The sequence below is a fragment of the Schistocerca piceifrons genome, chromosome 5 (genome assembly GCF_021461385.2).
Source record: "Schistocerca piceifrons isolate TAMUIC-IGC-003096 chromosome 5, iqSchPice1.1, whole genome shotgun sequence".
NCBI classification, from domain to species: Eukaryota; Metazoa; Arthropoda; class Insecta; order Orthoptera; family Acrididae; genus Schistocerca; species Schistocerca piceifrons.
Genome location: NC_060142.1, coordinates 247,707,956 through 247,735,687, shown reverse-complemented (window position 1 = coordinate 247,735,687; position 27,732 = coordinate 247,707,956).

Here is a 27,732-nt window from a genome sequence, read left to right as displayed (position 1 = left end):
TGAACATGATAAAATGTGCCGTTTTCTGAGAAGTGGTTAAGTTTTCATTTATGGTTATTTTGTATTCGTTTACGTACTGTTCCCTACTTTTACAATTAGAAATGTCAAGATACGGCAAGTCACCGTCAGAAGAGGCTGTTGTCGGCTGTTGAAGCCTTTCCGGCGTATTTAACTCTATGCAGTCCTGGCAGAATGGGTTCCCGTTGCCCGTATTCAAACACGTCGTGGCTGGTTCACAGCAGACCGCCCTTCTCGCCGTAAGTATCTACGGAGACGAACTGACGTCCATATTTCACACACTTGTGGTCGTGCTGTGCGGAGATGTACGCTTGTGGTAACGTTGTCTCTGAGATATTGAGGGTCCAGTCTTATTACTGTTGACCTAAGAAATCCTAGTTCCTTTGTAATCTCCGATACGTTGTGAGACACGTTCTAAGTTAACTTCCGAGCGGCTGTCATGTTCCAACACATCTACTCACTCTGCTGCCGGCCGGGGTGGACGAGCGGTTCTGGCCGCTACAGACTAGAACCGCGTGACCGCTAAGGTCGCAGGTTCGAATCCTGCCTTGGGCATGGATGTCTGCGATGTCCTTAGGTTATTTAGGTTTAAGTAGTTCTAAGTTCTAGGGGACTGATGACCTTAGAAGTTAAGTCCCATAGTGCTCAGAGCCTTTTCAACCATTTGAACCACTCTGCTCTGTAAGTGATGGTTTGTACCGAAACAACATACGTGACGTCTGTTTCCTTTCCTTTTATTCCTTGTGACTCTCCTGAAGAATCTGTGTGCATTCAGCAAGTACTACAGTCACACCGTCACCCCCACGTACCCGTGATTCCAATACAGAAAATGAGAGAAGAACAGCAAACGAAAGCTTTCTTCTTTACGTGTGTGACGCCCGTATTATCCACAGTGAGATCTGTTGTACGTTTAATTGGTGGCTCGCTTGACGGCCCCTCATGCTGTCGTCGTTGACTGATACGCTGCCCGACTGTAGACTTTTCCTTTTAGACTATTTGAGTGCTACCTGCCCCAGCCCGTCAGGTGCATTGATCAGCACCAGCGTAGATAGCAACGATAATTTCTTCTGATCGTCGGCACTTGAGGTGTGCCATTCTGCCACCAACCAACTTACAGCAGACCTCACACCACGTCATAGCTTAGGCAGACGAGCTGCCCATCCCAGCCACCTGGTAACCAACAGCCACGTGCTCCCTGGAGCAGACTTGCGGCCATACGAGCTCCGGTCACAGAGGCTGGATGGGATAATAAACAACCGTTAGCGTGCGCAGATTTACCGCACAAATCCAACAGTGAAAGAAGTTTGCTAGATTATATGTACATGAAGTGAATTTTTTATTGTAGTGTGATTTAACAGTTCTAGATTATGCAGTATGATTACCATTTGATGAATTACCCAGTCATTTTGTGACATAAAACGAAGTTTCATGAAACCCGTTGATTTCCTCGGCAGACGTTTATGGCGTTGCAGCATCTCCGTTGTCCTCCAACTGCAAACACGCCAGGAGACAAGTGTCTCCGAGACCTGACTGCTCGTCGCTTTACTTGTTCGTCGCGTAAGGCCAGTGTCACAGTAAATGTGACAAGACGCGGGAATTTATTCATTCCACTTGTAGATAACGGAAAGAAGGAGAACATTCAGGGATGTGGAACAAGACAAGGCACACATTAACAAACCAAAAACAATTAGTAGAAACATAATCCGTCCACGGTATTAACAAAAATAAATATAACTGGATATTAGAACGAAATCTGTTACTACGAAAAAGAATCTCATGTTGCTTGAATTATAGCAAATAGCTATTCTTATTTTCCTCTTGGAAGCATCACGTTTATTTGAATACGTTGCTATTAAAGAAATTTATTATCTACATCTGCAGATACACTGAGTTCACAAGAGCCATGGCTAGCGATATGCACTTATACAGATTACGGTAGTCTCGCATACACAAATTATTAATGCGCAGTGCGTTTATGGAGCTGTCATTTGAACTGAAGTGCTTCAAGTGGAAAGGTTTCCAACGTGATTATGGTAGCACAACAGGAACAAACAGACTTTGAATGCGGATTACTAGTTGGAGCTAGGCGCATGGGACATTCCATTGCGGATATCCTTGGGGAATTTAAGATCCGCAGCTCGTAACGTATCTTGCAGCATACGTGTTTTGAGAGCAGAAGTAAAGGCGTTGACATTGACCGTGGCGAGCCGTGATCCCTTTGTTATCAAGTCACAGGGGGTGTAACTGTTTTTACAAAGGGACAGTAGTTTCGGTGTGAAGAGTCTTCAGTGCGAAGAGATAGGAAGCAGCGGGTGTAGGTAATGCCGACCTAGGCGTCATCTGCCATCGCGTATGCGCGGCCAACGGCATCGGTGTATCTTCAGGGTCCTGAAACGCACCCTGCATCCCTATGTCCTGCGTCCAGTCTCCCAGGGAGGACGTCTAGAGCAAACGTAGTCGTGGATGCATCCCCGGGGGCGGGGCTTCGGTGATCTCCTGCATCCCCACAGTGCGTGGTCTCGCCGTTACCGGCGGAAGACATTGAACCATGTGGTACGTTAGGGTCGGCCGTGTCAGACCGGTGTATCGGCTGACGCATTTCGTCATAGTTCATTCCTTCCTCGGGTCGTTTTACTGCCTCGGTCTTTTCATACCGTTTCTTATGGCGCCTCGGCAATTTCTGTTTACGCTCTCTCGCCTCTGTGACCTGCGCAGGGCAGCGGGTTGATGCGGCATGCTGTTTTTCAGCTTCGACCGCAAGGTCGTCTTGTCGTTGCAGCGGTGTATGCCTCCCGTCTGGGCTCCTCAAGAACTGTTGCAGGGGCCTCCAAGCCTTGCACCAACAAAGAAGGGTCGTCACACACAGCTGTCGTCTCCCGTCTCGGAACCGCAACATACATAATCGGCATAGAGGTCACAATCGACGTTCGAATCCGATCATCAGAGGGCGTCTGCATGAGACGGCGTTTCAGGTATTCTGTACGTACATGTCCTACACATCCACATACGTAGCAGGTCCTCGGTTGACCGTCGTAAGTGATTATCGCTCGGCAACCAGCGATCGTGAGATACGAAGGTATATGTTGGTGCAGTTTTATACGGGCCTGTCGCCCATCGTTAAGGAGAGGGTAAGATTTGAAAGTCTTTTTCCTGTGACATAGGGCGAAGAGAAATGGTGACCAAATCCGCTGGAACTTCAAATGGTAGCTCAAACACGCGCACAATTTGTATTCTCAGACCAATACTGTCAAGTATTACCACTGAAACGCGTACGTTTCATATGTATTCATTACCAGCGATGGCGAGGCATGACAGAATCTATGACCAGAGAGTTATTTATCGTGGCTAGTCTGCGCTTGACCGCGCGAGACGACAGTGCTAGTGTGTGGCGAGTGGGCAGAGAGAGTAGTGAGTTGGATAGTAGTAGCAGTCTGGTACAGTTGCGAGTTGTACTCTGTCTGTAGTAGAAGTCAGTCAGTCGGCAGTAGTTGTACCGAGCGGACGGTTGTACTGAGCAGGCGTCGCCATGCGTCGACGGCGTGCTGTTATTCCGAATCTGGTAAGGATTGTGGTGGACGATGTGTATTATTATTGAAGGTAATGAAGCAGCATTGCGCTCAGCTAATAACGTGTGTTAATTGTAATTAATCTGTTCACGAAATGCCCCAATAATAATTTTTTTATAAAGTAAATCTTTTGAAGAAAAGTAATCATTTCAACTTAAAGAATTTTTCCACCTTTTAAAGGAAAAGATTCATTTCAATTTAAAGAATATTTCCTATGCATTCCCTCCAAGAATCAAAATTAAATGTAGGCCAGCATTGCACGGAGCTGTGCCGAAAAATAAGAGCAGATATAGATGCAGTTTTACTGAGGTAAGAATTTATCAGGTTTAATTATTTCACAGGGCGGAAGGTCAGCGCAGCTGCCCTTATAAAATTTATCAGGTTTAATTATTTCTGTTCAGATGTTACATTCAGTTCATGCTTCATTATTTAATTAACATTATTGTGGGTTTAATGATCAATCATCATTCCTTAATTTTTGTGTGGAGTTTACATTTGGGCCATTGTTATTCTTTAATTTTGCAAGCAGGTTACGCTTGGCTCATTTTTATTTTTCACTTTCGTGGGAAGACAACATTTGGCACACATTTTATAATCATTGACCTTCTAATTTTCTCGCGGGGAGGTTACACTTGGCGACCCTGCCAGGATCGTGTTTCTTTGTTAATCTTCTGATAAGTAGTCAGATATCTGCTCTTATTTACTTAAATATAATTAGCATTTGGCGCAACGCTTTTACTAACTTTGTCACTTTCTTCCACAGATCATTGGCAATTTGTTGCTCTTTGTTGTAATAGTATTTGTTGGATTTTGTATTGTCTTTGTTTCATTATTGAATAATTTTGATTTGTGAAAAATGCCGCAAAAAACTGTTAATAGTACATCGCGAGGTATAATGAATGAAATAACTGACTTAAACAACTTGACCGATAGTACTTACGACACGCAGTGTAATAATGACGGTTGTCCTTTTACGGACAATCAGTGCGTGCTGATCAGCGGTAATGATTTTATTGCTAATGATGAGGAAACAAATCCAATTGTGTCTTCTGTTAGTTTGACGACAATTGATGACGCGGGGTATTCTGTTGCAATGAGCGCTGCCCAGCTTAACACACCCGGTTTGCAAATTTTACGTGACGAACAGACAAATTTTTCTAATGAAAATGTACAGTATAATCAGAGTACGACAGATTTATTTAATTCCGGTGTAGTGAATAACAGTGCACATCCGACTGGCGAACCTTTTCAAAAATTACAGAATGACCAAATGGTTACACAAAACGTGACAATTGCAGATACACGATCACACAGCACAGAGAATAGTGTTGTTAATTTTAAATTGGAACAAATTATGGCATTGTTGCTACAACGTAATGAAAATTTCAATCAATTCATGAAAGAACAAGAAGACTTTCTCATACAACTTAAAGAACAGAACAAACAACTTAGAGAACAGAACAAACAATTTAGAGAACAGAACAAACAATTTTGTGAAAGTATTAAACAGCCAAATGAAAAACACGACAACTTTAACAAACAAAGCAAACAAGTTAGTGAACAGATTACAGCGGTTACCGTGCAATGTCATGACACTAAAGAACAATTACGTGACGATGCTAAGGCTTGTGCTAGTAACAGTAATGAAGAAGTTGGAACTGTTGCACAAGGATTAGGTAATACAGATGCAGCGACAACAGAATCACATATAGACGAAATTAGTGCAGTCACTGAACAATGTTCAGAAAACGCGACACAGATACGCGACGAGTTTAATTTAAAGTCACCAGAACTATCACACATTGTGGATACGGAAGTCGACGAGAAATGTGAACAACAGATCAGCCAAATTGACGAACGTATTAAAGTAACAGAAATGAAAAATGTTTCAGTTGCTAACGCGTCACAGCGTGCGGCACATTCTGAACGTTTGTCGCACTCACACAGCCAGTGTAACTTAGGCAATTTACAGAGACTACGCGAGTTAAAATCCGAAAAGACACAGACAAACAAATTCTTATGTAATCGTGAACCTGTTCACACATTCAGTGACAAGAACGTTGATTATAAGTAATTTGTATCTGTAATAAAATCTAAGGTGTTTGAAAATGACAGAGCACAGGTACACGCTTTGAACTGGATACGTCAATTTATTGTTGTACTTTCACCGCCATTACCTGTAATGAAGAAACTTGAATTAGTATGGATACAACAATTTGCTTCTGAATTTTTACCGCCATTGCCTGTAACGCAAAAGCTGAAATGTATTTGCAGCGCGTAATTGACCTCAGGGGATTCATTACGCTTTAATGAGTATGTGCCGTAGCGTGCACAGGGCACCGAGCTGTAGTAGTGCTGTTTCTTCTTTAGTTTTCTGCACTGCTGCCTTCTCTTCTACTATCCTTTATATCTATCAAAACACCTCTTTAACAATTGCTCTACCTAGAATTAAGAAAAATGACTAAAGAAAACCCGTTAAGACAAGTATATACCGAAAGTGACGATTTTTCATTAGACGATCCAGAAATGACAACCACGAGGACTTTAATATCAGAGAAAATTTTAATCATCAGTATGTATAGCATTTTCAGCAATCGTCAAAATTTTCAGCAGTCGCAAACACATTTTTGGTAACAATACAGGTTTTTCACCGCAGCAGCAACAAAACCAGCCAGTTAGCATACCTAACCAACAATGCAGTCTACAAGGTCAACCAAGCTTTAATGTTTCACCGCGTGCACGTATAGTCTCAGCTCCAACAAATAGTAACGCAAAGCAACAAGGAAATAACTACGTACAGAAAACACACTATTTCAATTCCTATCGCAATGCACCGTATAGAAATGACTATCACGACAGACGTAAAAATAATGAGCACAATTTTCAGCGTACATTTAATAACAGTCGATCTTATCAGCAGCAAGAACATCAGCAACAACATATCATGAATGAACCAGACAATAGGTATCATCCAGAACGTAATACGTCAGGAAGAAATAATAGGATAGTACAAATAGTTGAAATGCCACAGCATCCTCCCGAAAATAATGACACGTCAGATAGAATTTGACTATATACAGTACAGGTTGCATATTCCAGTAACGCAAGCAATAATTTTAACACGCAGAATCTTGTTCACGAGAATGTTATTTGAAACATGCTTTGTTGAATGCACCACTTTTATCGCACCCAGATTTTACCAGAAAAATTTCTATTGCCACCGACAGCTCTAACACCGCTTTAGGCGTACATATTTTTCAGGAAATTGAAGAAGATGGCTTTACAGTAATTAAAAACATCGCATTTGCGAGTCGCATTCTGTCACCTGCTGAACGAAATTATTCTGTTACAGAACTGGAAACATTATGTGTTGTTTGGGCTTTTACGAGATTTCGGCATTTTCTTTATGGAAGACATACCACCGTTTACACAGGCCACAGAGCGATACAGTTTTTACTTTCGGCTAAATTTACACACGACAGATGAAGCAGATGGAAACTTTATCTACAGGAATTTAATTTCACAATTGTTCACATTCCCGGCACGCAAAATATTGCAGCAGACGCATTATCCCGTTCTCTCAGCAACAGTCAGCAAGACATCGCAACCAACTTCTGCAAAGCAAATTTCAGCGTCATGTACATTCTACAAGTTGCATTTGAAAATTTCATTTCGTCGTCATTACAAGACATAGCACAAGAGCAGAATAAAGACAACGTATGGAAAGAGATTAAACACCTTTGGCAAGATAGGAATAATGTTACAATTAGAAACCATTACACTGTACGCAATAATATTCTGTTTCGCCGTTCTCATCCTGACAGCAATAATTGGTTATTATGCATTCCTGACGAACTTGTTAACAAATTAATCTGGTATACTTATTTAAGTTACGCACATTACGGAGCTAGAAAATGTTTTCTTATACTGAGACAGAACTGTTATTTTACGAACATGGAGAAACGTATATGGCGAGCTTTAGCGTCATGTAAAATCTGCCAGAAAGCTAAGTCAGACACAACTTCTCATATTCCTCCATTACATCCCATTATACCTGCTAAATTGAGACACATGGCCGCTGTAGACCTTTTTGGTCCGATTCCCAGAACTAATAGAGGTTTTTGCTACATCTTTGTTGCTGTTGAACTCACTTCAAATTTTGTTACCTTCACCCCGTTACGCAAAGCTACTGCTAAAACTGTTTAGAAAGCATTTGTAAAACATTTTGTATTTCATGTAGGGCATGTATTGAAAGTAATTTCCGACAATGGATAACAGTTTCGATCTGCTATATGGACAGGTATGTTACGAGCTAGAAACATTTCTCCGATCTATACATCCAGGTACCATGCTTCTTCGAACCCTTGTGAACGATTAATGAAAGAAATTGGTAAACTGTGTAGAATATACTGCCATAAATTAAATGTAGGCCAGCATTGCACGGAGCTGTGCCGAAAAATAAGAGCAGATATAGATGCAGTTTTACTGAGGTAAGAATTTATCAGGTTTAATTATTTCACAGGGCCGAAGGTCAGCGCAGCTGCCCTTATAAAATTTATCAGGTTTAATTATTTTTGTTCAGATGTTACATTCAGTTCATGCTTCATTATTTAATTAACATTATTGTGGGTTTAATGATCAATCATCATTCCTTAATTTTTGTGTGGAGTTTACATTTGGGTCATTGTTATTCTTTAATTTTGCAAGCAGGTCACGCTTGGCTCATTTTTATTTTTCACTTTTGTGGGAAGACAACATTTGGCACCATTTCTGTAATCATTGACTTTTCAAATTACATGCGGGGAGGTTACACCGCATCCGTGTTTCCGTCAGAGTGGCAGAATCTGTAACTTAGCTACGGGCGCCTGAGAAGTTTGACACAAGTCTCATTATCACTGAACTTAATATACACAACGCTGGAAACGACAGACAAGTGGATACCCAGCAGTTCTTTCGGATTCATATGTATTACGTATGGTAAAAATCTCTCTGTTTCGTGGGACTTCAGTCTAAATTATGTTGCGTCAAAATAGAGCTTGATCGTGGCTTTCCGATACGAAAGACCCATCGGACGTCAGGAACGTAACTGTGACACTCAACACTGGCGCGGTGGCGTGACAAACAACAACAGACACGGAAATGCGACACGGAGCCAAAGGCCGACTGCTGTCCGACCAGGACTCATGGCCAGACGCAATATTCCGTATTGTGACAAAATGAAACACCTACAGCCGTCATTATGTTTTTTCTCCAGTTAGTTGGCAGTTGATGGTTGGAGTGCTGACCGTTATCTGCGTATTCAGTTATGCTGGCAACTGTTGTGATATATATATATATATATATATATATATATATATATATATATATATATATATATATATATACGGATCATATCAACCCCTACCACATCAACAACAGCCATAAGTTGGCGCATTGAAGTGTTGAAACTGGTTACAACAAAATAAAATAAAATTATAAGGACGACTGTAGGTGTTTTATTTTGTCACAATAGTAAACGGCCGTCGTCCCAAAGACCTCCTGCCAATAGGATGGATATACAAAAACAATATTCCGTATGTCGTCAGCCATATATCTACATCCCGTCCTCTAACATCCATTATGTATATTCGCTTACGATGGACACATTTTCCTTTAAGCTCGCTTGCCCGGTGTCGGCGGATAAATACGATACTACAGTGCCTGTGTTACTCCGAATTACCGTGTAAGATTCTTTCGGACATGCTTGCATGTCCTAAGGAACAGACACTTCGACGACGACATCCGTTATGAAATACAAGAAATTTATTCACAGTTGCGAATATGGACAACCATCAGCTGCACAATAGAATGACGACAATGAAAATCTTTGCCTGACCGGAACTCAAACCCGGATGTCACGCTTATTGCGAGCGGTCGCATTACCATTTGGCTATCCGAGCACGACTCATGGCCAGGCCCTAACTTCCATATACCGCCAGCCACATGTCTAAATCCTGTACCCGTACGTCCACTACGTACGAGGATCATTCAGTAATTAAATAAACTATTGGTCTGGGGAAAAATTGTTAGTAGGAAAAGTTTGATACTTTTATGACTTTAAGTTGGCAACACTAGGATGAGCCCGGATCAGCTGATGTATCAAACTTGTTTTGTTCATAGCCTCAAAAATACATCTAAAGATGGCGAGTTCGCTTGAAACGTCCACATTAGTTGAACAACGTTCGTAATTTGTTTTTTTACTTGCTGAAGTTGAGAAACCAGAGATATGGGCTGTAGAATGTCTTTAGTTTATGATGAAGGTTTATAATGACAGCAATTTTCTTTTCTGCTCTGTCGTAGTAAACCTCCATCATACAAGAAAGAATAAAATTTCGAATAAGTTTACATGTGCCTTTGAAAACAGCAGCCTTCTAAAGATGATCGTTAGATATGGTATCAGATCCAGCAATGAAACCTTAATGAAATCTAGAAGACGTTGGAAAATTCCTGGATTTGATGAGTTGCTACATCCACAATTTCCACTAAGTGCAAGCTCAAAAACACTACAAACTAGAACAGATCACGCAGTTTTAGAGAGTGTGAAACGATATTGGCGAATCTGATCATTGTGTCTAGCACCTGTGTATCGGGAGAATGACTCATGCGTGCACAGTGACAGATGGTCTGAAGCGGGTTCAGTCGAGTACGTAGTTCTAATTTTCATCCACCAGAGTCCAGTAGTGCACAGAGACATTCAAGAAACAGGTCAACAGCATGTTTTTGCGAATTGTTCTGTTTATTTATTGAAGGATTTTCCTTTATTTATCTCTGTTCAGTTTTGTATATGCTTTTAGTAGTGTCAATAATGCGTGAATGCGGTCTAAAGTAAATATGTAGATCATTGTTCTACTGATGAACGTTGTACGACGTGGAATTTTGTAACACAATATGTTAAGTAAATTTATGGTAATAGGAAAGCTAATTCAAGCTCAAATGAAAAAAAGTTAATAACGTAAAGTATAAACAAAATATCAGAATAATAAATAGTTATTTCGGGAAAAAGTACCGTTCGAAAGCTTGTTATGTGTTGATTGTTTAGTCATGAAAAGCGCGGACTAACAAGGGAGAATAATGTTTTTCTATTGGTCTTAAAGAAAACTGAGCAATCAGAAAGGAGTATTCTTCGTGCCTCTTTTCTCTTGGAGGTAGAGAATGCTTACAGCAGTCTAGAATAGTCGGAGCGCAACATTTCAATGGTACGGTCGTGTGTAGTATGGGCTCCGAAGGAAGTTATAATGTGCCGGTTTTAGTTGTGCTACATGCCTCAAAAGTGCTTTAAAGTAAAGATGTATTTACTCCGGCGTGTTTTTTAGAAAGTAACGATTTTTTTAAAGTAATTTTGTGTATGAGGAATGACAGTAATTCCTCGTGGCATATTGAGCAGATCGGTGACTAAAAACCTGAGTGCTTTAGCCACCGAAAACTTAATAGCATGGCGCGCATTTTCATTTAAGAACAATGTGTGCTTAGTAGCTGTTCAGATGTCGGGAAATACATTACCATAAACTTGCTAACGTGAATGAACGGTTTTGTGCATACTCTGTTGAGATTAGCATGGGCTTGGACGTGAACGTGTAAAATATCAAGGTTAAGAATATAGCAAAGTTTTTCCAGTATTTACACCTTTCATTCAAGATTAAGACCTTTTCCCGACTTTTGGAATAGTTATGTTGTGTGCAGCCTGGTGCGAGTTGCAGCACGGTAGCTTTCTGCTCGGCTGCAGCGAGTTCACTGGTAGCTGCAGATAAAGGACGGAAGGAGCCGCGCCGCCGCAGTGTCTTCACAATGGCTGAATACAAGCTCTATCCAGTTGTTGTGTAAGACCTCTTTCCCCAAAATATTGCGATCTGGACAAATCCGACCTTTTTTTCGTCTTCTGTGATAAATGTCTGAAATCATCAACACTTCGTAGCATCCGAATCGTTTCGCACCCAGAATTTTCTTTTGCAAACAACAACCACGAGAAACAATATTTGTTTGTGATATCACAACCAGATACCCAGTTTACTTTCTCGTAACTGTTCGGTCTGAAAATCCTTAGAATTTCTTTATTTTTATTGTTAGTTTTCTCGTCTAACTTGATATTCGGCGCCAGTCTCCATAAGTCCCTGATAGAGAACTTATATTCAAGAAACTGGGAAAACAATTCTGTAACCTAAATCGCTGCACTTGAAAATTACACATATTGTTTGTTATTGTAGACACTGCACGTCTGAGAACTGACGTCTTCAAATTTACAACTGCACATCGAATCTTCCCGCGTGACAAACAGTAAATCTGGCCACAGTACTGATACATTAAATGCAGCAGACAAGAGAAATTTCCTACTTGTCGTAGTTGATTAGAATTGTATTGTTATTTCAGTTTCGAAACCATCATTTTCCACAGTGTTCACAGACGAAACATGTATCATAAGCTACAGAATAGTGCAGACATGAATTACATTCAAAATCTGCTATTTATGTGTCACATTGGTGGAACGACTGGGGCAGAAACGGAACCACTCTTCGGCGAGGTTCAACGGTAGGAGGGTCCTAGTGCGTACACGGCGGAGCGTTGCTCCAGTGCTGAGGACAGGAGACACCTGCTGCCCACACTCCCTTCTCCAGCCCTCGCAGACGAACTCAGCGTCTGCAATGTGGTCTTCGGTGGTGCTGAATCGGATTTTGCGCATGCGCCGAACCGAGCACCTGAGAGGTCACCACTAGTTTCAAGCAAGACTGTGAACGTCGTCGGAGAGGTTCGCTATATAACTAAATAATTACCTATCATAGAGGCAGGAGAAAGGATGATTTTAAAATTAAGATTTTTATGCACTGTAAAATTCTGTCAGGTGAATATTTCTGTGGGATCCACTACTCCTCTCGCCACAGGATGAACCGCCGCTTGCTCGTAATTTTTTCTCTGAACGACAGTGCGACATTGCGAAATGAAGGAAAACAGCATTAACCTGGCTCTAGTTCTCTTCTGCTCTAGATCTTATTGACCATGAAACTGAAGTGAATGTCACTGGATGTCTGTTTGAGGAATCCTTAATGATTTTTGTAGAAAATCTTCCTCGATCTCGAAGAAGGTCGTAATGCGCCATCATAAAACATGTTCCAAATTTCTAGAACAGACCGGAGTCAGTGATATAGGGCAATCACTATGTGTGTTTTGTTGAAAACGCGACTGACCTGCCCTTTTCTCCAGCGGCTTAGTGCCTTTCGTTGCGTCACTTACGTACGAGAATGTTCTATTAAAAGAGACTCTATGGCCAGTACTTCTTTCTTCGGCTGAGTGTATTCCTGCGTGCGATTTCTGTTCTCGAAGTACTAGAAATTTGCATACAGTAAAGGTATCCCATGGCTCACCAAATGTAAGTTCTCATCGCTCTGCACAATGGTAAGGAACTGGTGTCATTGAAAGTGGGCATTTATGTTAGACTGGAAAACTTAATTTGCGCTATTGCTTTTTGGATTATTCACTTGTTAGTAAGTTGGCGAAACCAGGAATCATTGCAGAAACAGCAGCATTTTGCACAAAAGCAACAAAATTCAGAGCTTACCGCTGTGCGGTGAATAGAGAAACGAGATTATCCGTGTAGAGCCTTCAGACAACATGTAACCAAAGCGAAAACTAAGAGAACAACAAAACTGCGTAAGTCTCGGTGGGACACATTTCTCATCAGATGCCTCCCGTATTACAAGCATGGAGATGTCTACAGCCCACAGGATGAAACGGAGAAGTGTATCAACTGCAGAGACTGATAGTCGTTTCAGCAGACAAAATTCTGTCGGCACGAGACAATCATCGTCAGTCATTGCAGTGCTGAGCTGATGTATTATGGCGTTAATTTAACAAGTAAAATAAACTGATTTGGGAAAGACAGAACGCAGGCGATACGACAAACAGTAATTGTCTGAACCTGAGACTTCGATATCGCTTGTCAGGCTTGAGCTGTGATGAACTGGTTTTGTGGCGGGTGACGTCGTCCGTGTGTGGAGCGTTGGTTTGTTTTCCTTATGGAGCGTTGATAGTGTCAACCTATGCTATGTTTGTTGTTTGTATTACATTTATAGAGAACGTTTCGATTTTTGATGGAGTGGGTATGCTACCGAATCCACAAATTTAGTTACTTAAGAGAAAGACGAGTTTACGCTGACTCCGCTTTCGCTTCTAATCACCTAGAGTTTAGAGGTTATCTTTGGTTGTCTTGGTAACGTAAATACACAGTGATTACAACTTATGTGAACTTCTACATAATTTTTTTTCAAAGGTGAGCCAACCTGTAATGTAATGAAATTAATAACTTAGTGAATAGTAATAGTAATATTACTGAATAAGGAAACCCGATAGATCAACAATTAGGAAAAAAGTAAGTCTTCAGAAGGTCTTTGTAAATGAAGGCTGGTTATTCTAACGTAAAGAGTGAAGTACGCGATGTTAGTGTTCCAAATTAATGTACAAAGATGTACCAGAATAGTCGATTTGGGTAGCCTACAGAATGAAGTGGCCAGATCCCGGTTAGTGCGTACCAACTCACGTCTAAGTAATACAAAGAGTATTTACGAATAATTTCAGGGATTGTGTCATTTTCTGTTTAGGTGTATTGGTGAACCCATGTGCATTTTGTCCATTTCTCCAATTTCTTGCTCTCTGTATCGGTACTGGAGTATTCGTTTGAGCTATGTAGGTAAGTGATATGCTTGTTATCGTATTTCGTTAACTTTCGTGAATTTGCTACTTGTACTGGTACTACATTTTCGCTTTCTGTACTAATATTGCCTTTTGGTTTTTTGTATTGGTGTGTGGCTTTTCAGTCAATTTATATATATGGCGTGATGTGTTCGGTAACAGTTGAATTTCTCTAATTTAATGCTTTATTTTTGCAATTTCGATGCCAACCTCTTCATCGTATTCTTCTGGTTGTTGTGTTTTTTATGCGCCAGTATTTTTGGGATTCTGTAGTTTTTACTTGAGAATATATCTCCCAAAATTGCCGCAGTTTCCTCCTCAGGTGCAATGTTTGTTATTCAGAATTTTTACCTTTTTCGAATTTGATTTTTAGGTTTTGGTTTTATAGTAACTGGTGATTCTGACGCCCTAATCGCCATTTTTAAATCAAATTTGTGTTGCATTTTGAGGCTTGTGATGATGTCATTGGTCAAAGTGGATAGGTGTTATCGAAGGCTCTTTTCTTCCCCAATAATGCACCATACTTGAAACACAGTGCCGTACATCCGGCCGCGAGAGTGCGCCCCTAATTGGACTTACGAGGGGAGGGGTAACACAGCGCCGGCTGCCACCTCCAGATGAGATCACGGCCGGTCACAGCTGTTAATCAGTTTAGTGAAGACGTAATGCGTTATTACGTCGCAGGCTGGCAATTATTGGACGGGTCAGGTAAATGTATCGGTTGAAATGCTCGAGCGATGTGCTGTGGTGCTTTAACGACATAAGCTAATAGTTTTCGCCCAAGATATGAGCATTGCTGTTATACAGTGGTAGGCAAACATCAAATTCTCTACATTCTGTAATTTCCTGCAAGCGATATTATCGGGCGCGTAACTACCATTGCACACATGTTGATTAGTTTGATTCTGTTTACAGCGATGGTAACAGAATATCTTGTAATAGTGAATCCGGTGGGAGGTGGTCTACAGATGAGCAAGATGAAGCCAGAGCATTGTCGACCTGGTCTACTCTTACCTGGGGTGGGTTACTTACGAGAGTGTGTGCTGTGGAAAGTAATTTAGACTTCTTTTGGGAATTTTGTGGATTGTCACCGGTAGACGTGTGTGGAACTCTTATACAAAACGACCAACGTTGATTTCCCGTTTTAATTATATTGTACTAAATGTACGAAACCAGTACGGACAGGAAAAAACATAGTTCGTTAGATGTCAACTGACGATACAACAGAGTCTTATTTTGGTCCCTTGTTGGGTTAAAGAATATACGTTATTAGTCACTGCTACAGAAAGTTATGTGATTGTTGTGAATTGTACATATTTCAGTAGCTGTATTTTCAGTTGGGCGCAGGAGGTCATATATAATTTTTTTTTTTTTTGTGAGATGCTCACAGTTTCTTTGAGAGGTAACTACAGGGTGTCCGACTATCGCAGAGGAGGAGTGCTCCAAGCTGCAACTGATTTGGTAATTCTTGTATAGTTCGAAATACTTTGACACTCGACAGCAAGACGTCTCAACAATCCATTTATTGTGAAGGAAATAGGAACTTTTTGCTGGAAAAGGAGTTATATATGACATAGTTAAAGAAGTATAAGTTACTATGCGTGCATAGTGTTGTTAAGTAACGGTGCAATAGTGCTGGATGCAGGGGACCTTTTGAGATTCTAGTAAAATAATAGAAATAAGTGTAGCCATTTTGAAACTAAGACCGTATTCACAAATCCAACGAAGAAAGATTCTCAAGCAACAGTTCTGCGATCTCATACAACAAGTACTGACAGCTGCCCTCTAACAACCTTGTGTCGAATTCACCTGAAACACTACAAAAGGGTAAGGAATCGTTATATGAATAACTACACCAGCAACAAAGATGTTCAAAAATCTTTCACGAATTAGTGATTGCATTCAGAAGATTTATCGATTTGCCTTGCCGTATTCCGCACTTATGTGTGAACCATGACTTTGGTTTTGTTTCAGAAACTTCACTGCACACTCAAATGGCCATAGTAACCCTCTCATAGAATTTAAACTTTCGCTTAAGTGTTCTTCAGATTTCATTTTTATTTTGTTTCATTATCCTTCAGTTAAAGTATATGAACCGTTCACAAATTTAGCGAACCTTTACATCTTCGGGATATGGGATACTTATATTCGTCCATCCATGGAACAAATGGGGTTTCCAGTACCTTTAAATTCTACGTCTTCGTGTGCTGTGTTATTTTAACGTCACCAATTTCCACTTTTGATGTAACAAATCAGAGTCTTCCCGATAGGTTGATCTCTTCCCAGGTTATGTTTGCAAACAGGGGGAATCGGTGAAGTTTTATTCCTAGTGGACCTGAATATCTTGGGGCCGGCACATGTTTCTAGTGGGGCTTGTTAAATTCTAAGAGTATCGAATTAAGAATATGGTAAAATGCATCAGTTTATTTGTTGTGGTGGTAATATAGTATTTAGGAAATACGTTAAAATGGTACATACGCAGCAATCTACTCAACGAAATCACAAGAATAAATAAATTTAGGAACTATGAACCTAACTTTTTCACAACTATAAGGAGAAGAATTACGATAATTTACAAGTCATAGTGCTATTCACGGTAAAAGGAAGTCTGAGGATTAGGAGACAAAGTTAGTTTGTGTTCAGCAGCAGACGGCCTTGCTATCGGATTATTCTGGATAAAAGATATTCCGGTGTGGCCGACTTAAGCACAGTGTAACCAAGAACATACTGAAAGTTATTTACAAAACTGTGACGAATACAATTCACATTACTATTCCATTATCGTACTGCATAATACCGACCACTTTTTAATTAGAAAATTTACTTCTTTCAGCTTGCTTTTTTTCCATATCTGTAAACTATGAAGTACAGTACTGAACTACCTAATAATTGTATGTCATGTCGCCTTAGGCTAGTCTTTTGTGTTGTAGGTCGGGAGTTATTACCTGCCATTTAGACTTCATGTGCATTCTTTCTAGAGTTAGCAGCTACCATGAACTAATCTGTGCTTTATCACAGAGATGAGAGGACATTCCATCTTTTATTACTGAAGTTCCGTGTGTGTATCAAAAATGTTTCGCCTATTGGTGCTAGGCATCTTCAGAGGTGTTGAATATAAAATATAATTCTAATCAGTTTTTCTCTATATAGTAGAGCATAATCTTAGCTACAACCGACGAAGAGTGCTATAAATAATAACAATATTACTCGGTTTATGTCACAAATCCTGATATCTTCATATTTACTATCCAAAATCCTAACAGCAGGGTGATCCAGATTTATAAGCTGCGTATCTGGCTCATGTCGCACCCCCATAAATCTTCCAAATGACTTTTCTTTACTTTTGGTGTAATAAAAAAAATAATTAAATAAAAACTTGCCTTCTGCAACAGCATTTTCCTCTGCAACATTAGTCCTGAAAGTAAAATTTAACGTCATAACAAATCATAGGTGATAGGAGCCATACTATAAGTAGCAGCGGTCATGAACTCTCTCGGAATTCTCAGTCGATTTAAGGCTTAGCATTATGTTCGCACCATTAATTCCTTTGTTGACTCGCTTGAACTTACATCCACATGCTAATCAATTATTTGCCCAATGCAGTTCAGTGAATTGCAGCTTCAGTTTGATTGCACTAAGTATGCTTTGATTTATGTGTCCCACTTACAAAGACACTCGCCACGCTTCTGTTATGACCAGCTGCTGAATGTGTTTACATACCTACTACTTCATACCCACAGACACTGATCAGGCAGGATGTTAGGGCCACAGACCTACTGTCGATGTGAACCCGTCCAGGCGATAGCAGCGACACATGGCGAGGACTGGCTGCTAGTCGGACAAACGCACGGTGCATGTAGTATCGGCGAGCGTGCCGTCCGTGTGTAGAATGGGGGAGGCCAGCGATCTATCTGAATCTGACCGAGGGCCGATTGTGTTGGCCCGGAGGCTTGGCACGTGCATTTCGGAAAATGCAGTAATTGTCGGGGCCACCCCTCATTACAGATGTCGGAGATCTAATCTGGGCAGACTGGTAAAACAGGACAGACGACTAATTATGGCAGAACTAACATTAGAGTTTAATGCTGGACAGAGTGCAAGTGTGTCTGAACACAGCATACTGAACACTCGTAACGAAGCGCCTCCATAGCTGACGACACATATGGGTTAATGTTAACATCACGACATCGGAAACTACGACTAAATTGGTCTCGTGACCATCGGCACTGGACATTGGCGCAGTCGCAGAGTGTTGTATAGTCTGATTTGTGGTGTCACCGCCAGACACCACACTTGCTAGGTGGTAACTTAAATCGGCCGCGGTCCATTTAGTACATGTCGGACCCGCGTGTCGCCACTGTGTGATCGCAGACCTAGCGCCACCACAAGGCAGGTCTCGTGATACGAACAAGCACTCGCCGCAGTTGTACGGACGACCTAGCTAGCGACTAGATGTACGAAGCCTTTCTCTCTCATTAGCCGAGAGACAGAATAGCCTTCAGCTAAGTTAATGGCTACGAACTAGCAAGGCGCCATTAGCCTTACAGTGATTGTAATTAAAGTCTCCTGTGTATCGTCAAGGGCGATGTACCACAATGATTGATTAAAGATAAGTATTAATCCAGCTACGTACTTTTCTTCATAGCATTAATTACGTAGCCTGTTCCAGTACTTCACGCCCGTCTGCGTTAGTCTAGCGTGCATTTTCAGCCATCTCGATCTACAAGGTGTTGGCCCAGCAGCCGACACATCATGATTAATCTCGATACTTTCATCAAACGGATGGGAGGTCGCGAATCCGTCTCTTATAGGGCAACAGCCCCTTGACGCCTGTAATGTGGGATGGAGACAAGCTGAACGCGGCTCCATTACGCTCTGAGGAACATCCATGGGTCCAATGGAGCTTGTGCAAGGTACCATGACGGCCAAGGAGTGCCGTGCACTGGTTGTAGACGACGGATATCCCTTCACGACGATCGTGTTTCCTTATGGCAGTGGCATTTTTGAGCAAGAGAATGTGCCATATCACAAGTCCAGGAGTGTGATGGAATGGAGTGTGTGGATTGGTTCGAAGAATACAGTCCCGAATTCCAGATAATGAGTTGGCCCTCCCATCTCGGCACATCTGAACCCGATCGAAGAGCTCATCGCACACTTCCCCGGAATTTACCGTAAGTAGATGACTTGTGTGCAGATGTGATGCCAACTCCCTCCAGCGACCTAAGGCCACATTGCATCCCTGCGATGAAACGTCACCGTTGATACCCGTGCCAGAGTTGGACATATCGTCTATTAGGTAGATGGTCATAATGTACTGGCTCATCAGTCTAGTTTCTACGTACAAGCATACACAGTGGTTAATGAGTGAGCTCTGTATGTTGAGGGCGTCAAATGTTGATTACGTTTTAGTTCCTGCGTGTGTATGGCCATATTACATGTGGCTCACTGAGTTGAAGTGTAAATGTCGAGATTATGGGGACTAATTTGTTATCATTAGGAGCAGAGATTTTGTAGTCACTCTAGTCTTTTGAGTGTTATCATTAATGTCAGTGATTTTGGTGTTAAACTTCATACGCAAATTTTGAAAGAGAAGTCCTATGGATTCCAAATTTTTCCATTCGTGTGCCATTGTCACATCAGGTTTTTATTACTATTATTGATTATATTCATTTTGTTACTCTAATAAGGATAAGAAGTAAGAATTATGCACGTCTAACTTCCAATTTCATCGACGGAGAGGTAATGGCAGACGGGGCTCGCATTGGTGAGAAAATCGAATGAGTTTTATTCCTAAGGAACCATTCTTGCGTTTGCCTTAATCTACTTAGAGAAGCCATCGACCCCTTTATCTAGGTGGTCGAAAGAGAACTTCAACCACCGTCGGGGTGGTCTAGCGGTTCTAGGCGCGCAGTCCGGAACCGCGCGACTGCTACGGTCGCAGGTTAGAATCCTGCCTCGGGCATGTATGTGTGTGATGTCCTTAGATTAGTTAGGTTTACGTAGTTCTAGGGGTAGTTAAGTCCCATAGTGCTCAGAGCCGTTTGAACCATCAACCACCGTCATGCGAGTCCCCTGCATTACCACAGCGCCGTCTGTTGCAAATAAAACAAATAACGAGACGTGTTATATGATTAATCCAAAGATTTATTGGACTGGTAACTGTGGTTTCAGGTGGTATTGGCCGCGATATCGCGGTCGCACATTTTAGCAGCCAGACGGTGTTCTCCAGACGTCGCGTTGGTGACCACGCGTGAACACATCCAGCGTCTGGCAGGGCGGCTCTCAAGAGCTGCGCGGTGTGAAGTTCAGACCTCCAAGGTGGGCGCGGAGGACACTGGTGTGATCTGCCGACAAATATAAATTTCAAAATTAAAAACGTCGCCCTATTATGGTGGGTTGACATGACATCTGTAAAGAAAAGTGTTATATTATAGTAGGATCCCATGGTAATAAATGGTCGTTTTCTGTATCCATAGAAGCGCTGTTTCTATCGCCCCATCTCATGAACCCTAGAACACTAATTATCGCAAATATGGAAACTACCGACAGTGAATGTTTGCCTGTATACTCGTCCTGGAGTGCGGTCTACTGTGGTGAAATGGTCTTCAAAATTATTGCATCATGATGGCAGATAATTGTGACAAGTATCAGAATATTTCTGAGATAGTCGATACCTCACGCAGACTGATGTATTATCCTTATCTGAATGATACTCATTAAGGAACGGAAAGAATAGTGACTGTTATTAACGCATATACACAAAAATACTAGAGTTTCTTAAAACAAGTTGTGCAAATGATCAGTTCAAACTCGGAGAGCATCGTGGATAATTACGTAACAGAAAAATAAACTATCATACAGTATAAAAAATGGGATCAAAATACCAAGTATAATCATGGGACGCTAAAGGTGAAACTGCTGAAAACTTGATAACTGTTTTATGGGTGGCAGGGGACAAAGGAGAATGTTTTCTGAAAGGCTGTACATGATGTGAATGCATAGGCAACCATATCGTACCACTGATTCTTGAGTTTAAGTGTATCCTACCAATACGAACCCAGTTCACAATTGGTATAAAAGAAGAGCAGACTATGGGTACCGACAAAGTGTATGGGTCTACCAAGAATTATGTAGCCATGGGGATGTATCTAAGCTGATAGCATTTCAGTTATATTTAAAATCGTAAAACTGTAGACTAGAAAAAAATCATGAAGATTCCCCTTCTGAAGGAAGCTACCACGTGGTCATGAAACGAGAGGTACACTCATAAACCAAAATCTGTTGTTCTCTACCAAGATCGAAGTACCACTCACCATAAAAGCACCGCTTTAATCCTCCTCCTGCAGCCGTTTCTGCAGCAATTCCACAAAGAAAGCGTCCAGCGTGAACTGACGCTCCTGTTGGAAAAGATCTTATTACTTTCAGGTTATGTAGCATGTGAAGTGATTCAGAATTTGTGCTAGTTACTCTCATATTAAAGTGTAACGAATTGTAACATTTATCACAATTTATCAGGGTACAGATATCCATATTAAGAATGTAGTAATTCAGTTTAGTATCCTACTAACACGATTCATTTCACTTCTCAGCAACTATTAATACTAACAAATAACTAATATCCCATTGTCTTTAAGATTTTCTGCGTACGACTGGTTAATGATGTGCTTCTGAGGTTATGCCGTGTTGTTGTTAGTGCTTTAGGGTCAACATTTTAACAACTGACCGAGTCATCTCCTTCAGGTCGTGTGACGATCGTTCCCTGAATGGTTCGACTCCGAACAGCGAGTACACATTACCGCAAAGTTCACAGCACATGAAGTTTATAGCTGGGACGTCCGTCGAAGTAGTGTGCACAAAAGAAACACAACAATTCGGCCTAACACCCGGAAGCAGACCAGCACTAATATCATATTCGAGAGTAAGTTATCATGTAGTGACAAAACGAAAAATTCACTTAGCAACCAAATGCTACAATTCTTTACACTGTTCGAATTTATACTAACCGGAGCAGGACGGACTTCTTTCTCTTCCTGCAGCCGCTTCTGCAGCACCTCCTCAAAAAAGGCGTCCAAAGTGAACTGACGCTCCTGTTGGAAAAGAATTTATTACTCTTATGTTATCCAACATGTGCAGTAATCCTAAATTTATGCTAGTTCCTATCATATAAAAGTGTTATGAAGTGTTTCATTTATCATAAATTTAGCAGTGTACAGGTATCAGTATTAAACATATAGTAATTCACCTTAGTATCAAAGAAACACCAGGTTGTGATGTCTCAGCAACAATTACTACTAACAAATAACTAATATCCCATTATATTTAACATTTTCTGAGTACGACTGGTTAATGATATGCTTCTGAGGTTATGCCGTGTTGTTGTTCATGTTTTATGGTCAACATTTCAGCAACAGACCGACCCATCTTCTTCAGGTCGTGTTAGTTCCCCGACTGGTTAGAGTCCAAGTAGCGAGAACACATTACCGCAACGTTCGCAGCTCATGAAGTTGATGGATGAGACGTACGTCGAAGTATTGTGCACAAAATGAACACAACAATTCAGCCTAATACCAGGAAGCAGATCAGTAACTAGTATCATATTCGAGAGTAAGTTATCATGTAGTGAGAAAACGAGAAATTCACTTTGAAACCAAATGCTAGGATTCCTTCTGCTGTTGTAATTTACACTCACCGAAACAGAAAGGAGTTCCATCTCTTCCTGCAACCGCTTCTGCAGTATCTCCTCAAAAAACGAGTCCAGGGTGAACTGACGCTCCTGTTGGAAAACAACTTGTTAGTTTGACGAGTGGTAGAGCACGTTTAGTAATTCAGAGACAGCACTAGTTCTTTACACATACATGTCTTGTAAATTATTACATTTATTTCGAATTTTTGGCCTAGAGTTAGTGATAGTGAGCATTCACTTATAGGCTGTAGCATCAGTTAGAATTCTGTACTTCCGACATTCACTACCATTATCCTACGTACGTTGAGTTAAACTGGAATGACAGAGGCCTATAATGTAACTACTTGTGCCACCTTCTTTTATTACGAGCTCCTCCATGTTCTTCCTCTGGAAAGGAAAGTAAATGGGACTATAACAAGTTTTGCTAACAGTTCCTGTTTCTCTGTTCTCTGACTCCACATGTCCTTTGGTCAGTCTCATATTAACCATGTTTACCAAGTAGCTGGCTGAGCAACCTGATGGTCTGCAATGTCGTCTTCAACCAGTAGCTCCTGTTGGAAGCATATTAAAGGAAGCTCTGCTCCTAAAATATTTTTCAGTATAATTCTCTGCAACTTGAGAGGGATGTTGCCATTCTCAGGCCTTACACATTGTTATTTGTTCAGTGTTAAAAAATAGCACTTCTAATTTCCCGGAATGAAAAATGATTTGGTTAGAATCAGCTGCCCATCAACTGTTAAATTTAATGGGCCTCAATACAGTTGTCAGAATTGTTTAATCCGCATTCAGGTTCGATTATCAACATTATCTTACCTAATGCGACAAGTCCGGATATAATGTGGTAATAACATGGAGGAGAGAATCTAGGGCCAGTGGGATCTGGGGAAAAGAGCGAGCAGACATGTAGCGAAGGAAGCCTGCAGGTAACACAGCGGGACGCCCTGCAGGTCAGAGAATATACGACTTTGACGCGCTGAAGTCACCCTGTCCCCCATCCAAATAGGACACATTTCTAATGGATTCATACTCACGTTAAACGACCACTGGGTCTGTGACGTTTTAGAATTCTTATACTCCATATTTTGTGGAACTTTATTTTTTAATGCGACGGCACAAGTAAATTTAAGAGGACTCCAACTCTTTGTTTTACTTGAAGTCGAGACGACAATGGCAAATTTTAAAAATTTTACGTACGTCTGAAGACTTAGGAATAAGACTTTTGTGAGCTGTTGAGTGACTAGCCGATCCTACTTCGCTCCAGTAGTCAACAAATCCATCTATCCACCAGTGACTTTCTTTGCTGCCGGTATTTTATATCTGATCACGAAAACTGTCAATGTCCGGAAGAGCAGTATTCTGACCCCTTGCGCCTCCATATCCGCATTCAGTGACGTCTATACCCTGACGATGACGAGGCGGTCGATCAGTAACTTTGGAACTTCAGAGGCCTGTTTAGACGGAGTTAGGTAGTTAGTTGGTATTTTATATAATCGTCACAATCACCACTCGAGCAGCCTATCTAAGACGCGCTATTTACAATGACGTGCCACATTGGTTGTTTTGTAGCGAACCAAATATTCATTTACAGTAAATCATGACAGTCTGTAATATCTACTGACCATGTTATGTACAATCAGGTAGCTCTCATACTTTACTGCTTTGCATGTTACGTCACCAGTGATGAAACGTGACGTGGCTCACCTGTACAGTACCCCGAACAGCGACCAAGTTCTCCTGCAGTCGCAGATCGTCTTTCTCCCCTCCCACACACCGGGAGAAAAACTTCTTCATGCGTCGGAACATTGCTGTAACGATAACAAACAGCACGTTAGTTATGGCGAGACCGTGTCCACGAGTAAGTCTTACAGCACTGTCTCACAACTGGATCGCAAGAAAAACCTGGGACTGTGACGACATGTCTGTCAGCTTAGCTTTTGTAATAAAAGCAGCTGCCTGTATTAAAAACGACATATACAGTCTATATAATTGATTGACCTCATGCATTTGTTACTAGTCGAGAATTAGTTATTTTAATTCTGTGTTAGTAATTCGTAGTGAATGAATCGAAATAATATCTGTTATTCGAGGTCGAGCAATCGCATGTTGTTTAAGTGGTACATTTACTCTGAAGAGAAAAAAATTGTTTTGATAGCAATTATCTGAAGGCTTCACTATTAGACTGAACTTAATTAGCAAGTCATTACTATACTACATTAGTTTCAGATATGCACCTAGTTCAGTTTTTACAACTTCAGATTTTGTCAGCTATTACAGTATGAAATGCCGAATACCTTCTCCTTGGGGCAGGAACGATTTTTTTTATGTGTGTTGGTAGTGGGATGAAGTTACTAATTAATAAACTACGCTACAATCTGATGGCTTAAATCAAAAATCCATCAACGGTATATGACGAGAATACGATTTTTAGGGCTATCCATATCACTGGGTCAGTATATTCTCTCAGGGCTGCACTATCCCTTCTTTTTGTCAGTCATTCAAAACCCTAAATCTAAAGTACACTTCATCGTCATGTGACTAAAACAGTAACGTGTACGACGTAATAACCATGCTTGCGATTGAAATTCAGCCAGTGGTTTCTAAATGAAGGAAACACAAAAAAAGATTATAAACACCTAATAGGTTTAACATTCGACAGTGCTCCAAGATACTAATTGTATTTCCTTAAGTGACACGAAAAGATAATATTTTTGCTACACTACCATGTCAACTCAGTATAACCCTGCACAGCTGGAACGTGCTTATGACTTTTCTTTTTCACAGAGAACAGCATGAACCAACGACAAGACATACCGTATGTATGTGTAATCGAAAACGAGAGAGACAGGTGACACCATTCTCATTGTGAAACTACGCTATAAATTTGAGAATCCATGATGCCAGCACTTGAACATTGATTAAGCTCAGTCAGGAGATCTGTCTCTACAAGTCAAGCATTCTCGAAAGTTTCTGAAGTTGCATTACGTATTGAAACAATGTGCTGGAATGTAAATCGAAGAGAGTTTTCCTTTTCAAATGCAGTCCAATTACTAGTAACATGTTGCGAAATCACATCACACTACTTCGTAACGCTACAGTTTTCCGCTACTTCTCCACTACATACATAGTCATCTAAAAGCTTATTCGATGTTCTAATTGCAGATGTATACTGAAAATAAGTAGGTGACAGATAAATCAATGGCTCTTGCCTCTCGGCGAGTATAGTGAGCATACCTCGTTTTTGAAGCAGAGCGTTCACTTCTTTCAAAGCATCTAAAGCTCCCCAAGAACTTGTTCTCCAAACACAAAATCATACACTATAACGCCTGAATCAAAATTAAAGATTCTTTTACTCAATAACTTAAGGAACGAATTCGTTTCGATGCTTCAGCTACTCCAGAGAATGCGGAAGTAATTACTACGCAGTGGTCCATCAAAGTTAAGCTGATTTTTGTTAGCAAAACCTGTGATCAACGTGAAGCAGCAACATCGATAAATGCAGAGCACAACGGTGTATTGGAGCGTCGATATCAATGGTTAAACAAGCAGTGCAATGAAAGTTTTCATTAATTTAAATCTATGTAAGACGAAATAATCATGTTTTACGATTGAAAAATATGCAGCGGAGTCTGAATGTCGAAAACGCGCTCACAGATAATAAACTCCCAAATGATCTAACAGTTAACAATACTCCGAGATACTGCTATAACTTCCATAAGCATTAGGAAAGTGATACTCTCATGTTATGGTGCCAAGTCAACTCAGTATAAATCTACATAGTTGTAACCAGTTTCCAACGTGTGTTCCTCTTCGCAGGCGGAAGATAATTCTAGCAGTATAACCTTACAATGATCATAGGTAATATCTACGTGTAATCGACGAGACAGGAAGATCAGTTACACCGTTTTCATTGCGAAAGCAAAAATTAAAGTAAATAGAGACCGCTCCGAGTCTACCACGACAACCACACATAACATTTAATACCAGTCCCATTATATTCTTGGAGAAGACGATCACAAGAGAGACCATTACGGCCGAAAACAAACATAAAAAGTATTTTGTAGAGGAAGCGTCGTGCAGCTTCAATATATATTAACAACTGTACTGTGCAATAGACAGCTACAACGGTACGTTTCATTAGGAACCATCCAATTTGGTCTAGAGTCAGACCATCATCGGTTCCGAAAACCGTCTACGCTATGGTTTCGCGTAATTGCAATAGCAGTTATCAAACGTACGTAGCTCGACCATTGGTATTATCTGTATATAGATTACATTGAGAAAAAACGTCTATGAAGTTAAATGGACATAATGGACATGACAATTTAATATCAAAGACGGAACACTGTACATCCGAAATTGCTATTCCTATTATGCAAGTTCATAGGTGAGATCATTTTTGGACTTAGTGACGGTCTGATCCTCGACCGAAATCGATATTCTCTAATAAAATTAACGTTATAGCTGTGATTGCATAATGCAGATTTACAAACATAAAAACATGCGAAGAGCATATAAAATGATAGTAATGGGACGGCTGCTGGAATGAGAAACTTCTGGGAAGAAACAAACAAAGAAGAAAACTTTAAAAAAACTAAGATTAATATAATCAAAAAATCGAATAATATCTTACACTAATTCCTCTAGAATAAACTCTACGAAAATATAACAAAAACTCAAAACTGCATTCGAATAATTCGCTTAATCTACACAGATTAAACGAAGACAGGGATATCAGTCACACATCCATAA